This window comes from Vombatus ursinus, unplaced genomic scaffold (assembly GCF_900497805.2).
Source record: "Vombatus ursinus unplaced genomic scaffold, bare-nosed wombat genome assembly UNPS02014778.1, whole genome shotgun sequence".
NCBI lineage: Eukaryota > Metazoa > Chordata > Mammalia > Diprotodontia > Vombatidae > Vombatus > Vombatus ursinus.
The window spans coordinates 51,626,829-51,642,975 of NW_020954556.1; the positions used below are offsets into that span (position 1 = coordinate 51,626,829).

The 16,147-nt window shown below is 44.0% G+C and overlaps 1 long non-coding RNA gene across 1 annotated transcript in view; it reads left to right on the forward strand.

Annotated features, from left to right (window-relative positions):
* Positions 1-3,228: 3,228 nt before the first annotated feature.
* The window catches only part of LOC114045518, a 117,734-nt gene continuing 104,815 nt past the window's right edge, over positions 3,229-16,147 (forward strand). Inside the window, exons 1-2 of the long non-coding RNA XR_003569376.1 lie at positions 3,229-3,329; positions 9,611-9,767. This is a non-coding gene — a long non-coding RNA (uncharacterized LOC114045518). The remainder of the gene's footprint in view (positions 3,330-9,610; positions 9,768-16,147) is intronic.

Genomic DNA, 16,147 nt, shown 5'->3' on the forward strand with positions numbered 1-16,147 from the left:
ACTAAAAAATCTACGAAAAAATAGCAAATACTTATAGAACACCTTAAGTTTGGCAAAATACTTTAAACAGGGTGTCCCAAATGTCTTACTGCAGCTTTAAACTATCGAAGCTTAAAACTGCACTAAGATGTTTGGGACACCCTGAATAACATTACCTCATTTGAGTTTAACAATGTGCTTCAAGGGCTTTCAGTTTCAGGATCAAATCATTTCACAGCCCAGGAACCCATGGATCAGAAAGGCTTTGTGATTTGCCCATGGACAAACACCTAGTAAATGCTGGAGATGGGATTCCAACTCAGATCTTTCTGGCTGTAAGTTAAAGACACAATTTACTTGCATGATAGCTCCTCATGCTGCCCTAGGGGAAGCTAGGTGACACAGTGGATGGAGTATTAGACATGCTTTAGCATCTCTACCCAGAAAGGAGAGTCAGCTGGGTGCATTTAGGTGTTGTGTGACTGGGTCACTTTGAGTTATTGGGGAAGGCTTCCAGGGAGGCTCATAGGATCCCTCTCTGCAATCAGTGGTTATGAGTGTGTTCTAGGAAAGGGCCTGGCTGGCTTTTCATTCGGGATTCCCCTCTTAGAGGGGGAATAGAGCAGAGCAGTGACCACTTTGGAGCTGATACTTCCTAAGAAATGTCAAACCCGGTTTCCACCTCCACCCTGGGCTGCTTCAGGCCACTCATTCCTTACAGCCTCGGAGAGAGAATTTAGCTCAGCAGTGACAGTGACAAGCCAAGGAGCTGTTTACTGCTTGGTGGGGAGGTACCAATTGGTAAGAATGCCCTGGCCTTCATAATTAAAACACAAGAAAAGACTCAGTAGTGGTTATTAGATTCATTCTGGATGACCCTGCCAGCTAGTGGTGGCATGTCTCCAACAGTGAGTAGGGAGTTGGGATGCCCACTCCAGGCTGATCTTTGCCCCAGGGCCTGTCCCTGCCCCCACTCACCATTCATTTCTATGCTTCTCTTCCTCTTCCTCTTCTTCTCCTCCTTCTTCTCCTTCCTCTTCTTATGGGGTTAAGTGACTTGCCCAGGGTCACACAGCTACTCAGTGTGTGAGATCGGATTCGAACTCAGGTCCTCCAGACTTCAGGGCTGGTGCTATACCCTACTTAAAAAACGACTTCAGCCCATTACGAAGGTTCCTTTCCTTCGAACTCTAGAATTTACATTCAGTATACAATCTCCCTCAGAGTTGAGACTGAGGAGGAGCCGAAGGAATGCCACAGATTAGATATCACCTATTGCCTTTCTTTCATTTTCTCTGTTTAAAAAAAAATAGTTTCCTTTTGTCCAGGCTTTAACCAAGGTTAAAAGGACTCTGAAGTGCCTATATTTCCTCAGGTGGAATGAGGGCCAGGGGGCCAGGGTAGGGATGGCAGTCAGGCAGAAGTGAGAAAACCTGCCCAGTGACTTACATTTCTTGTCCCATCCTGTGGTGGGGCTAAGGGGTCATAGAGCACAGTGATCTGAGCCCTCTGGCATTCAACTGAGGGGGGGTGAGGAAGGTGGGGGGAAGAAACTTTCTCCAAATTGGCTCACAAGCTCTGTCTGGGATCACCAGATCATTGATTTAGATAGAATCTAAATCCAACCCCTTCATTTTCTAGATATAAAGTGATCTTCCAATGTCAAACAGCTGGAATTTGAACCCAGGTCTTTTGATTCCAGTTGTGGAATTCTTTCCACTGTGGATGAACAATAAATGGGGTGGGTTCACCTTGAGTTGTGTAACAGGCCTCCTTATGCCCCAGATAACTCTAGTTTTTTTTTTTTCAGTGTTGGGGGAGAGAAGGGTGAAACAACACGTGTGTGAGAGTGAGTGTTGGCACATAATTGAGTGTCTAGAGATGGACAATGGCTATATGAGGCCTCCTGTGAGTGTAAAAGAAAAACATTTCACTGACAAAGTGGAAACCCCAAAATGGAAGGTAGGAGCAGTGATCGAGAATTAGAAAACTATAAACAATTTCAATAACTCTGAAGACAAGCGTGCAAACATGCCTGAGGAAGGGCAGGAGGTGAGAGACCGATGTAGGGGTGGCTGTCCATTTTTCTTTGGGGGGGAGGTTGATTTTTTTCTTCCTCCATGTGTGAAGCACTCTTAGAAATCACATTCTGTTGTCTAAACCTGGGGCAGTGGGATGTGCGGAACTTGATAGAGGCCTGGACTTAGAGCCAGAAGAGCTGGAGTAATAACTTACCAGCTACATAACTCTGGTGGAAACATTTTACCTATGTGGGCCTCAGTTTCCTCATCAGAGGTAGACTAGATCTCCAAGGTACCTTCTAGATTGGATGTTTCCTTAGGGGCCACTCAAGTCATGGCCTTTATACTGTAGAGAGCAGATGAACCTGATTGACAGCTGTGTTTTCAGCTGCAAAATCCTAGTTTTCTGTTAACATGATTGGAAGGAAAATCCGTGTCCTGGCTTATTCTCAGCTGTATTCCAGTCAGTCTGTTGTTTCCCGTGCCACCTGGACTGCAGTATCATTTCTGTTGTCTACAAGCATTCTCGGCCTCAGGCAGGGGAGTCTCAAATTCCTGACTACTTCCCCAGAGGAAAAGGTAAGGCCATTTCCTAGCCAACACCGGGCTCCCCAGCTCAAAAACTTTCAATGACTCCTTATTGCCTCTGAGATAAAACACAACCTCTGTAGCCTAACATATAAGGCTCTCCACAATCTGACTCCACCTGTTAACTGTGGCCCAAACTCGGTACTCTTACGCCCAGTCACTCCCTTCTTATCCTTGCTCCACCCTTCTGTCACCTCGCCTGGAAGCCTTCCCTATCCCCACAACAATCCAGTTGTTAGCCCTCTCTCCAGCTCAGTTCCTTTGTTTTGTATTTATTTGTGTACATATTTTCCTCTAATGGAATATAAGCTTATCAAGGGCATAGAGGGTTTCATTCTTTTTTTATTCCAGTCTAATGACTTTTATATAGCAATATAGTAAATAAGAAAAGAAATATATATCAAAGGTAGAATATAATTTAATATATATTATATTTGAACCTATACATTATATTATATTACATAATATACATATATTGTATAAGTAAAATATTGTGATATATTATATATAATATACTATCTAGTAATATAATTAATACAATTATTGAATTGGAGGTAAAGACCCAGATTCTGACCTAGCCTGGCATTAAAGGCCCTGACCTCAATACGTACCTCTCTGACCTTATCTTGTATCACACCATTCATTCATTTCATTCAGCAGAGGCCTGTTACGTGGAAAACTCCAGGCTAGGCTTGAGAAGATGCAAGAATGAAAAAAGACTTTTCCCTGAAGAAGCAAAATGTAAATAATTTATCACTAAATAATAATCATAGTAACAATAACAATAATGATAAGAAAGGGGCAGCTAAGTGGCTCAGTGGATATGATGAGGGCCTGGAATCAGGAAGACTCATCTTCCTGAGTTCAAATTCAACCTCAGATGCTTATTAGCTGTGTGACCCTGGGCAAGTCACTCAACCCTATTTGCCTCAGTTTCCTCATCTATAAAATGTAGTAGAGAAGAAAAATTTAGTGAATTTATCTACCTGCTTAAATTGATGTTCCTGTTCACCTTCACACCTTTGCTGGCCCTCATTAGTACCTCAGGCTGCGATTGGGTCCCACCTTTCTCCACTTATCTGAATGCTATTCATTCTTCAAGGTTCAGCTCAGGCCACACCTCCACGAAGAGATCTCTGATCTCTCCAGCCCTCAGTCATCTTTCCTTTCTGGCCCTAGTCCTAGCTACACATTATTTTATATTGTCCACTATTGTTTCATGTATGAGTCGTGGCTGTAGGCTTCTGGAGGCCAGGGTCTCTGGCATTGCTCACAGGCCTGTGCCGTGGTAGCTATAGTAGAAACCAACTCTGGGTCTATGAGCCTTTGATTCTGTGATAGATGGGGGGAAACCTATCATTTTCACTCCTTTTGGTTTTAATTAAATTTTTTTTCAATGAATAAGCATTTATTTTCTCTCCTTCCTACCTCCCCTTGGGAGGAAAAAGGAAGACAAAACCCTTAGAATGAATATGTATAGTTAAGCAAATCAAATTCCCACATTTGCCCCATCCATAAGGATATGCTTCATTCTGCACTGAGGTGAGGAGCATGCTTCATTATTTCTTCTCTGGAAGCCTGGCTGGTCATGGCATCATCTCCACTCTTTCTGGAGGTGAGTTGAAAGTCCTCATTTTCTCCCTCCCTGGGAGTAAAGACAGTAGGGAGTGAGAGTGGAAGGTAGAGGGAAGAGTAAAAGGCAAATTAGTGGAGCATTTTTAATGAGGGAATGGGGCAGGACACCTGAGTGCTTGTTGGGAGCTGGGCCCAGCTGGCTAAGCCCTGAAGCTGATAGCCAGCCATCATGGAAGGTCCCAGTACCAGAGCAGACCTTTGGAGTGCTGTCCAGTGGCTGTCCAGGAAAGTGCCAATAAATGCATGAGGTCAGGGCAGGTGGTGTGGGGAAGGATGTGACTCAGTGTAGGTTCCTAGCAGCCTCCAAAGATCCCTTGCCCCTACCCCCCACCCCCACAGGCTGAGTTGGATAAACCTGTCAGCTTGTTGATTTGCATATCATTTGATTATGATTTGCATATACCTCTGTGGACCTGGGCCCTCCATTCTGAACTTCTGTGCTGAGGAGGTTTCCCCCTTCCACCTCAATTTTCTTCTTGCTTCCCCTTGCATTGACCCTTGAAATAAAAATGTATAGAGGGGGTAGGCAAATCAGAGAGGAAGAAACATCCAGTAAACCATTCAAGGTCATCCCCCCTAAAAATTGTGAGAGTGAAAACCGTCACTTCATCCTGATCCATTTTGCCCCTTCCGCCCACCATTACCTTCCTCTCTATGCTTCTCCACACTTCCTTACTCCACCTTCATTCACACAAGAAGTCAAGGGCTAATACACCAAAATGTGACTCATTCCTGAGGCCAGGGTCTAAAGCTAGACTGCAGGGGTTCTTAACCAAGAGTCCATGAATTTAAATTTTTTTTGATACCTGTTTTTAAATTTAACTGATTTCCTCTACAATCCTATGTATCTTATTTTATGCATTTTTCAATATTGTTCTTAGAAGGGGGTCTTTTGTCTTTACCAGACTGTATTGCCAAAGGGATCCATATACACGAAAAGTTAAGAATACATGAACTAGAGGGATAGAGTTCTGATCAGAGTTTCAGGCAAGCTGGGAAGGATGGAGAGATGAGAATATAGGCTTGGTTGATTGTTCTGGAGCTATGGAGAGGAAAGAGGAGGTCTCTGCAAACCTTGGCCTCTCTGAATCCTTTGCTTGTATGAAAGTGCTCACTAATTAGCCCCCCTTAGGTTTTCTTTCCAGAGATCTTTGTAAGTTAACTCTAAGATCTGTACACCTTGCTGAAAGCAGCTCTGCTCTACACATTTGGCCATTGTAAGTGAGGTTGCCTTGAGTGATGACAGATGAAAGCAATAATAAAAGGTCACTAAACTCAGATCCATTAAATAAGCAGCCTTGGCCTCAGAGAAAAGAGGATGAAAAACATCTCTCCCTCCTGATATAGAAGAGGGGGACTACAGGTTTGGAGTGTTGCATATGCTATGAAATGCTGTTGATTTATTTGTTTTGATTACTTCTTTTTCACTGTTACAAGGGAGGGTACAGTATAAGTGAGGTAAGTCAGGAAATGATTGATATTTCTAAAGGAAAGAAAGAAAAGAAGGAAGAAAAAAGCAAGGAAGGAAATGACTAGTGTTTTGGAAGGAAGGAAGAAAGAAAGAAAGAACATTTTGACTTAGGGCAAGGTACTTTTGCCAATTTGGGACTCAGTTTCCTTATGGAAGTGGATGATTTCTAGGGTCCTTTCTAACTCTTTACATTCTGTGGTTTTAAGTGACACCAGCCTTCACCAGGAGGCAGGATGGGAACAGGTGAAAACTGTCACCAGAAGGAGACCTATACCCTGGGAAAGCTCAGAGAGAGAGAGTGAGAGTGAGTGTGTGTGTGTGTGTGTGTGTGTGTGTGTGTGTGTGTGTATGTGTGTATCTGTCTGTCTGTCTCTGTCTGTCTGTGTGTGTTGGGGTTTGAGGGAAGAGGGATCACTAAAAACCACATTCCAAAACCGTTTGATCACAACTGCAAATGTGATCGCAGCTTTACTCCCCAATGGTTAGTTGACAACATCTATTATGAATCCAGGGAAAAAAGTGCCTTCGTGAGCAAATGGAGATGGGGAGAGCTCCCCCCCCACCCCTCTTGCAGCCTGCAGGTGCCTGTCCCTGGTGATGGAGACTAAACTTTGTGGGCTGGGCCTGGAACCAGCGGGGCTGTGTCCAGGGGTATGGTTTGTTGATGGGAAGCTACCTCCTGAGAAAGTTGCAAGCCTGAGGAGTATTCAGCTTGTAGGGCACATGGTAAGATAGGCACTCCCAAAAGTATAGCACAATGACTGCTGGAGATAATAGCAATGATAATAAATGATCATTCCTCAGTCTTTTTTAGGTCTAGACCTGTGACTTCACTGGCCTAGGGAAAGAGATAGTAAAGTAAGGAGACCCCCTCTGTCAATGCAGATTGGTACTTGTTCTGAGGTATTGAGAAATTAAATGACTTGCCCAAGGTCACTCAGCTGGTAAGAGTCAGAGGTGAGATTTGAACTTGGGTCTTCCATACTTGGAGGTAGCTTTCTCTCCACTTCCCCAAGCTGCCTCTGAACTCATAGAGTGCTTTATGCTTCTCAAAGTTATCCACCTAATTCTCTCATTGGATCCTCACACTGGCACTGTGAGGTAAATAGGGCAGGTATTTCTGAACCTTACTATAGTGGAGAAAGCACAGGCTTTAGAGTCAGAGTTTTGGCCTTGAACCTTGGCTGTGCTGAATAAGTGGCCTTAGACAACTGAATCACCTTTCCTCGTGGGTGCTCATTTTCGTCATTCATAAAACGAGGGCTTTGGATCTCTGAGGTCTCATGTAGCTCTAAATCTGTGATCCTATAGCATGTAAGCTCCTTGAGGGCAGGACCCTTTCTGGGTTTTTATCCTCAGAACCTAGCACAGTGCCTGGCATATAGTCGGCCTTAATACATGCTTATTAAGTGACTAAGTAGATGAATGAATGAATGACTCCCACAAACTAAAGTAGTACCTGACATATAGGAAGCTCATAATACATTGTTGTTTGCTCTTTGTTTTTGAAGAGAACTGATGATATCACAGGGTGATGTCTTGACTCACAGGTGAATTGGCACAGCAGAGTGGCACAAAGTCATCAGCCTCACTCTCTGTTCCAGAGTCATCTAAGTCCAGTGTGTGGGACAAAAGTCAGGATGACTGGTGATGACCTGGGATGCAGGGGATGACCTTGGTGTCTTTGATTTTTGACTAAACTCTAAGCACTCCATAGGCCTGTGTCAGATATCTTCAAGGTCATTGGAACAAATTGTTCTCATCAGCCCATTCTGCAGAAAGAAGTCTTCCCATGCTTGGGACAGACACCCCCCTAACTCACTGATGAGCTTGAGGCCTGTCAGTTACCCTCAACCTTGTTTAGCCTGTCTGCCAAGATGGTTTTTCTGAGTTGTGACCATTGTGCATACTACAGCTTCTTGAAGTCACAGTTGGGTGAAAGGTGGCCCCCAAAGGTGGATGAGCAACCCTGAAAAAGACTCAGCAAACCCTTACACCAGAGGTGCTAGTCTTCCCTGAACACCCATTCACCCCTCTTAATACATACTTGTTGATTGAATGAATGAGTGAATGAATGCCTGTCTGTTTTGACTTTATTTTATATAAGGCCTGAAAGATCAAGTGATTTGCATGAGATTATACATGCTAGTGAAGGGCATAACCAAGATTAAGCCTAGGTTGCTAGGTTTCCTGGCAGCCAGAAAGTCAATGTGATCTTAAGTGGGCCTTGAGAAGATGGCGCAGTGTCCAGAATTAAAGAGGCCCCACAGTACTCGACCTTGTTCAGACAACAGCTGGTGTTGATGCTGCATTTTAGGAAGGAAATGGATAGGAGGAAGAACATCTAGAGAAGGGTAAATGAGAAGGGGAGAAGAATGGAGACCATGCCCTTCCAGTACTAGAAGAAAGAACTAGGAATATTTAGGCTAGGAAAGGGAAGTCTTGGGGAGACATGATGCCGACTTCAAATATTGGAATGGCTATATAGTGGAATCAATCAATTCATCAACAAGCATCTATTAAGTACTTAATATGTGCCAGACACTGTATGGAGTATGAAGTCCTGGGGATATAAAGAAAGGCAAAAACAGTCTCTGCCCTCAAGGGGCTTACATTCTAATGGCAGAGACAACAGGTAAATAATAGGGATGCACAGGATATTTACACAGTAGATGAAATGTAACTTTCAAGGAGCAGGGAAGATTTAGTTTTGTTCTGCTTGGCCCCACAGGAAAGAATTGGGTAGAAGGTGTAAGGAGGCACATTTAGGCTCCTATCGTTAGAATTCTCTCCAGTAGAATGAGCTATCTGGGATGGCAGTGGGATCCTAATCCCTAACCCTCATTGGGAATGTTATAGAGGGGATTCTTGGTCAGGTATGAGATGGCCTTGGATTCTGTGATTCTGGCTAGGCACAAGGCGAGCTCAGGTATCATGAATTGCTCTGCCTGTAGTAGGTGGGTGCCAAGCCCCTCTGACTTTGGGCAGTTTCCCAGCACCAACCATCTTGAGACTAAAGCTATCTTTGAAGGGCAGCCTCTATTCTTGTAGGATCCTGCCAGGCCTGGCCCTTGTCCAAACCCTGCTACCTTCCTCCCTGGCTCCCTTGACGTGTACATACACACACACACACACACACACACACATATACACATTTCCTGGAGTGGCCTCAAAGATCTCCTGGCAGTTGGTTCCCTTATCCTCGACTTCCTGTTTGGGCTCCATAGAGGTTTGGCCGTTTCAACAGCTGAACCAAGGCTGTGAGAGAGAGGAAAGAGCCCTATAGCTGGGAGGGTCATCAAAAGTGAACTGGTAAAGCAGAGAGTGCCCCAGGATGAGTGAAGAATCCTCACATCCACAGGCTCAGGGCCAGGTCACTCTGAAGAGGAGAAGATTACATGTCTACCCATGGATCACGTAGCCCAGGGATGGTGAGATCATCCAAAAGGGAAGAAAACCAGTCCAATCTCCTCAGGATCTCTTCTTTCCTCCCTTCCTATAGGTCAGGTCCACTGTTGCCTCTAGGCCCAGGCTCAAGGTTCCCTGCCTGGAACGCCCTTGTCAACTATCCCATCCTTCAAAGCCCAGCTAAAGTCCCACCTCCTCGGTGACATCAGTTCCAGTCTCTCTTAGCTTCTGGGATTCTTACAAAGGGACCTGGAGCATGGACCATAACTCTTCCCCGAATGTTTCCTCCATATGGGTCTTTTCCAGAGAACTAGATTAAGCTCTAGTAGGTGGTGGGGAGGGCAGGCTGTGTGCCCTTGTCTTCTCTCCTGCAACACAAAACCAAATATACGTCAATAAATACTGACTGATGAGTAGAATTTTCCTTTGCAATCAGAGATCTGAGATGGTTTGGAAGGTCCCTAGGCTTTCTTCAGGAGCTCATTTTACCTTCTTTCTCCTATGCCAGGTGTTCCTTCCAAATGGCTACATGGCTGAATTGACTGATGATGAGGAGATTGACAGTTTGTGCTGAGTCCCAGGTGGGAGTATCGTGAAATTAGTCCAGCAGGAGCTGAGCAGAGCTTAACTCATTCATACATTGCAGAAGAGAGAGAGGTCCACAGGTAGGGAAAGGTCCCAGTCCCCCCCATTCCCAAATCATCAACCTAGTTGCTGATGAGGAAAAATCTTCCATTAGAGCATTATTCCTTGGCTTAAGATTTTATCCCCAGGAAGGATCATCTATTAAACCTTATCAATCACATGTCAGTGCAAATGTGGTTCATGAGGAAAGAGGGATGAGAATAAAATCTGGGGGAGCCATCTCAGAAGGAGAAGTGGGGAATGTTACCAAGGGGATTCTGGTTCAGATACACTCTGAATTCAGAGGTCTCTTCTAATCCTGTTTTTCTGTGGAGTATAGAGAGGAACTTGAGCAAATCAGGGGGATGCCACAGGTCTAATCTGCCTGGATTTCAGCAAGGCATTTGATAGAATCTTTCCTGCTATCCTTAAAGACAAGAAGGAAAAATATGGGCTAGATGATCCAGTTAGGTGAGCTTGCATCTGGTAGAATTACTGAATTCAAAACAGTAGATTATAAATGATAAATAAATAATAGATTTGTGTCAACCTGAAGAGAGATGACTGGTGGATAGCATAGAGCTCTCTCTTTGGCCCTCTTCTGTTCTACAAATTTTTAAAAATCAATTTCTTGTTTGAAGGCCTACTGACATCTTTATAAAATCTGGGGATATCATCACGTTGGAAGAGATAGCTCATTCATTAGATGACAGAATTGAGATCCAAAAAGGTCTCAATAGGCTGAAACATTGAGCCAAATCCCATAAAACACAGCCAAATAAAGATAAATGTAAATACCTGCACTTGGGGCCAAAAAGTCAATGGTACAAGTATAGGATGTGGGAAGTATGGCTGGACATTAATGAAAGTGAAAGGGAACTGGAGGTTCCAGTTGTATCTGAGTCAACAGTGTGATAGGGAAGCTAGAGTAGCTTACTTCTTTAACAAAATAGTGGTATATTCCACTGGCTGTACTACATCTGAAGTATCTTGTTCTACTCTGGGCATTGCATTCAGAAGGATATTGATGATAAGTTGAGGATCCAGAGGAAGATGACTGTATCGGGGAAAAGATGCAGAGACCATGGCACATCAGGTGTCTTCCTACCCCCACCGCTTAACCCAGTTGAAGATATGAGGATATTTAGCTTGAAGAAATGAAGACTATGATAGCTGGCTATCTTCAACTACTTGAAGGGCTATCAGTGGAAGATTATGCTTATCTTCCTTAACAGAAAGGGAAGAAATAAGAACCATGAGTAAAAGTTACAGAGAGGAGATTTAAGCTCCATCATTGTAAGGAAAACACTTCCCAATAATTATGCCTATCTAAAAGCAAAGAGGACTCCTTCTTCCAGAGGCAGTGGGCCTTCAGTGGAGGTAGAAGTCTTTAAGCAATGCATTTATTAAGTGCTTATTATATGTCAGATAAGTCCTGGAGATACAAATGTAGGCAAAAGTAGGGTCGTTGTCCTCAGGGAGCTCATCTTCTAAGGGAAGAGACAGCAAGCAAACAAGGTGTAGATATTGTAAATGAGAAGTAATCTCAGAGGAAAGGCACTAGAAATATTGGAGAGGGGGACTTAGACGGAGGTAGGGTGGATCAGAAAGGGACAGGAGCGATCAAAGATATCTCCAGCCATAACTAATTCCAGGTAGGGGTCTTTGGCTAATTCCTAGCCATGCTGTGAGGTCAAAGACTGGGGTGTGGGGGAGAGTGGTGCAGGGTGGTAAATAGAATCCTCCTGTATTTGGAGAATCAGGAGACTTCGTGGAGAAGTTGGGTTTTGAAGGATGGGAAGAATTTACATAGACCTAAGTAGAGCCAAAGAGGAAGACTAAGGGTTTCCAAATCCATTTAGGAAACTGGAGGAACTTGGTAAGTTCTGGGAGAAAGGCCCCTAAGGTAAGCCCCTGCCCTGACCCTTTGAACCCGACCAGCTCTGACTTTTTGTTTATTCTCACCCCATTAAAGGGCAAGAGAAATGGAGATTGAGAGAAGGGCCCACCTTGAAGGGTCAGGGACAGGTTTCTGCCCCATCCTGTTTCTCTTGGGTACTTTTCTCAACACCTGTCTGCCCCACCGTTGGCCCTCCCCTCCCACCTCCTGCATGGTGGGGAAAAGAGAAGTACAATTTATATCTTCTGATTTAACACTCCTGCTAACTGCCCCCAACACACAGCCTCCCTCAGGAAAGACTTGAAGGATTCATTGCTCCCTGGCCCTGGTCCCCTGCATATGTTTTTGGGGGGGGTTAGGGAGGATTGTTATGGGGTGGGAAGGGGGAGGGCACAGATTTTAGATATAATAACCTCAGGATGTCTTCTGTTGGGAGGCCGTTTGCAAACAGGAAGGTTGTTGCAGTCAGCTCAAATTAAAACAAATAAACAAAAGAAATCGGCCATAGCTGACTTGAGGCAAGGGTTTTATAGCCACAGAGAGGGTGGGCAGGGTGTTTGGGCATCGGGGACCAGAGCTCCCCCCCTTTCTGAGCCTATGAAATTGGGCCTGAGTACTCAGCAAGCTAGGGAGTTGGGAAGGGACAAAGCTAGTACCTACTGAACTCTCTAAATTCACAAACACTCTCCTGCATGCTAATGGTTAGAGGTCCTGGGATTTAAAGGTGGTAGGGGCCTTGGGGATCTTCTGGTCCAATTCCTGGTTCACCAGAGAAGGAATTCAAGTCCCAAAGAGGTGACTTGCCCAAGGTCACTTAGATACTAAGTAGCAGAGGCAGATTCAACCTCAGATCTTCTGAATTTCTGTCTGGTTGAAACAATACCACAATGTTTTCTTCTCTGGGGTTTCTCTCACGCTCACTCTGCCCAAAACATCAGAATGGACTGTTTGTTTCTTCCTGAAGGCAGTAACAGTCTTCCTCAGGAAGTTTCCTAAGAGCCAGTTCTCTCTTCCGTCTTCTCTTCCCTCCTGCAGCACCACCCAGCCCAGGGCACTCCTTATTCCACAGTGGCTCTGGCCATGGTGGGCTTTGACTCTCCAGTTAAGGAGACCCCTTAGAACCAGAGAATCCTAGAGGGTCTTTGAAAGGTCATCTTGAAGCGGGGGCTCTGGGTCCAAGGATCCCATTCACTTGGGCTCGGTGAGCAGTCCCTTCCCCTTCCCAGGTCTAGTCCCCCAGGGGAGCTAAGAGCAAACTGACCTGGTGATTTGGAGTGATGACCTTGTGCTAATCACCAGTTGCTATATTTGTCTGTCAGTTCTCTTTGCTGACCAGCTGCTTGGCTGGCAGGCTGGCAGGGGCGGGTGTTTGTCAGCTTGGTCCTGGCCCCGGGGTATGGGTTGTAGACAGTTGTGGGGGCTGGGCAGTGCAGGGTTTTATATTATTTTTCAAGGTGAAAACAGCCCATGGACACAACAGTGCAGCCTCCTGACAGGGAAGGGGGATATGTAGGTCCTGAAGGAATAACAGAGGCAGAGCCAAAAAGCCTGGGTTGAACTCCTGCCCTTGCTGTGTGGCTACCTGAGTAAACTTGGGCAGGTTTCCTTGGGTCTACAATGGGGATAAAGATACTGACAATGCCCATTTCACAGGGTCGTTATAAGGCCTTTGTCATCATCAGGTGTGAGAAAAATGTGAGTTGTTCCGAAGCAGTGAGGCTTAAATGGGCACTCGACCTCAGACCAGTAACCCATTTCCTGGCCCCGAAGTCATTGAGGGTTCCAGGAGCCAGGAAACACTTCATTTAGGAGGCAGAGACTTGAAGAACAGGTAGCATTTAGCTAAGCAGGCTGGAGAGAACATACCAGGATGTGAGAACAGTGTGAATCAAACTGTGGAGGCAGGTATGAGCATGGCATAGAAAAAGAAGGTATGGAGAAGGCTCACCTACTCTAGTAGAGGAGGGTTGTAATTAGGGAAGATGAGAATACAAAGCTTTGTGGTTTGGGGCCGGAGTGTAGGAGGGCCTTGAATGCCACAGTAAGGAGTTGGCGCTTTATTTTCTCTACATTTGGGAGTTTTTGAAGGTTCTTGAGCAAAGGAACAGAATAGACAATAATCACACACATTGGTAGAGCGTACAAAATTTTTAAAGAAGGTACCTCGATTACCACCCTGAGAGGTAGGTAGTGTAAGTATTATTATGTTTATTTCATGGATAAGGAAACTGAGACTCACAGAGCAAAAGTTAGTATTAGATTCAGAACTAAAATCCTGATCTCTTTACCCAGTCTGGTGTTCTTTCCACTACCGTTGCTCTATGAGGGAGTTAATAATAATAACAGTCATAATAGCTAGCATTTATATAGTGCCTACTATGTGTTAAGCATTATGCTAAATGCTTTACAAATATTATTTGATTTGATCCTCACAGCACCCTGAAAGGTAGGTGTTCTTATAATCTCCATTTTACAGTTGAGGAAACTGAGGCAAACAAAAGTTAAGTGCCTTGTCCAAAGTCATACAGCTAGTAAGTATCTGAGGCAGGATTTGAATTTAGGTCTAGTTCTCTATTAGGAAGATCGTAATAATAATCACTAGCATTTTATATAAGTGTTAAGGTTTACAAAGTATCTTACATATTTCAACTCATCTGATCCTCACACCGACTCTGGAAGGTAGGGGTGATGATTATTACTATATATATATGACACTATACATACAATATGATTATTAGATTATTTTAAAATATTATATATGACATGATTATTATACTTTTTACTATATATTTTGTATAATTTTTACTATATGTTATACTATATGGATAATATTATTACTATATTAAATACCATATACTATTATTACTATGTATAATTTACTATGTTACATATAATTGTTACTATATATTATACTAGATAGATAATATTATTATTACTATATAGTATAGCATATACATTATTCAGTTATATCTGACTCTTCGTGACCTTGTGGACCCTAGCATACCAGTATGGTCTATGGGATTTTCTCGGCACAGATACTCGGTTTGCCATTTCCTTCTCCAGTGGATTAAGGCAAATGGAGGTTAAGTGACTTGCCCAGGATCACACAGCTAGTAAGTGTCTGAGGCCAGATTTGAACTCAGGTCTTCTTGACTCCAGGCCCAGTGCTCTTTCCACTGAGCAATCTGGCTGTCCATATACTATACACATACACACACACACACACACACACACACACACACACACACACACACACAATATGATTGTTACTATATATGTGATTATATATATATATACAATATGATTGTTACTATATATATGATTATATATCCTCACCCTTAAAATGAGGATGTGTAAGATAAGGAAATTGAGAGTCACCATGCTAGAAAGTACCTGAGGTAGGATTTGAACTCAGGACAATCCTGACTTCAGGTCTATGATTCCATCAACCATATCACCTAGCTGTCTCAGATCTGCCCTGGAATGTTGTGTAGGATTGACTCCTGTAGGCAGAGTAAGAAGGCTGGGTTGACCAGAGAGGTGACTGCTTGGGTAATCTAAGAGTGAGGTAGACACTAGGGGGAATGAAGAGTTTGGAAATGTTTGGGGGCCCAGGATCTAGCCTTTCCACCTTGAACTTATTCATATTCTAGCTAGATCAATAGTCAGATACTTTCTTTTATGACTCCTTGTCTGTTCTCTGTCTATCTTTCAATTTTTCCCCATTTTTATATCTTTGCTTCTTTTTCTAAATCTAAAATCCCTTTTTGGGGAACATATTCCTTCTCAGGATGGAAACTTTTCCCTTTCTCACATGAGCCTCCCTTCCCATGTTTGAGGAACCCTTGAGAAGATGCCAGATGGGACTCCCTGGTCTAATAGGGGAGACAGCTTTTGCAAAGGAACCTTTTCTCCCACCCCAGAGCATGGAGGAGACTGAGGGGCACAGAGTTGCATGGTTGACTGGGGCTTCTGGGATCTGAACACTTTGTGTGTTCTCTGAACTAGGAGACAGAGACTTGAATTCTTCCACTTGTCTTGCCAGCTGTGTGACCTAAGCAGATTCAACCAACCTCTCTGAGCTTCCTTTTCCCAAGTCTATAAAATAGGGCCTCAGAGGGCTGTTTTGAGGAAAATGTTTTTAAGATCTTTGAGTGTTATAAAAGTGCCTGCTATTATTGTTATTGTTATCAAATTCACTCATTCATTCAGCAAATATTGACAATGAACTTACTAGTGCAAGGCTATCCAATGAGGTAATGGTTGTGGCCTGTGTTTTGTAAACGGAAAAGGCCTGTTCAAGGACAGGTGGGACGGGATTGTGGTGAAGACCTGCTGATTGACTGGACTCTGTCTGCCTCTAGGGTTTGGGTGAAGAAGTAAGTCGGCATGGAGACAGGGTGAACACAAAACCCTTCAGAGTCATTGGTTTGGGGCAGGGAAAACCACTGGGGCAGGGCAGAGAAGGAGGAGAGTGTGTGTGTGTGTGTGTGTGTGTGTGTGTGTGTGTGTGTGTGTGTG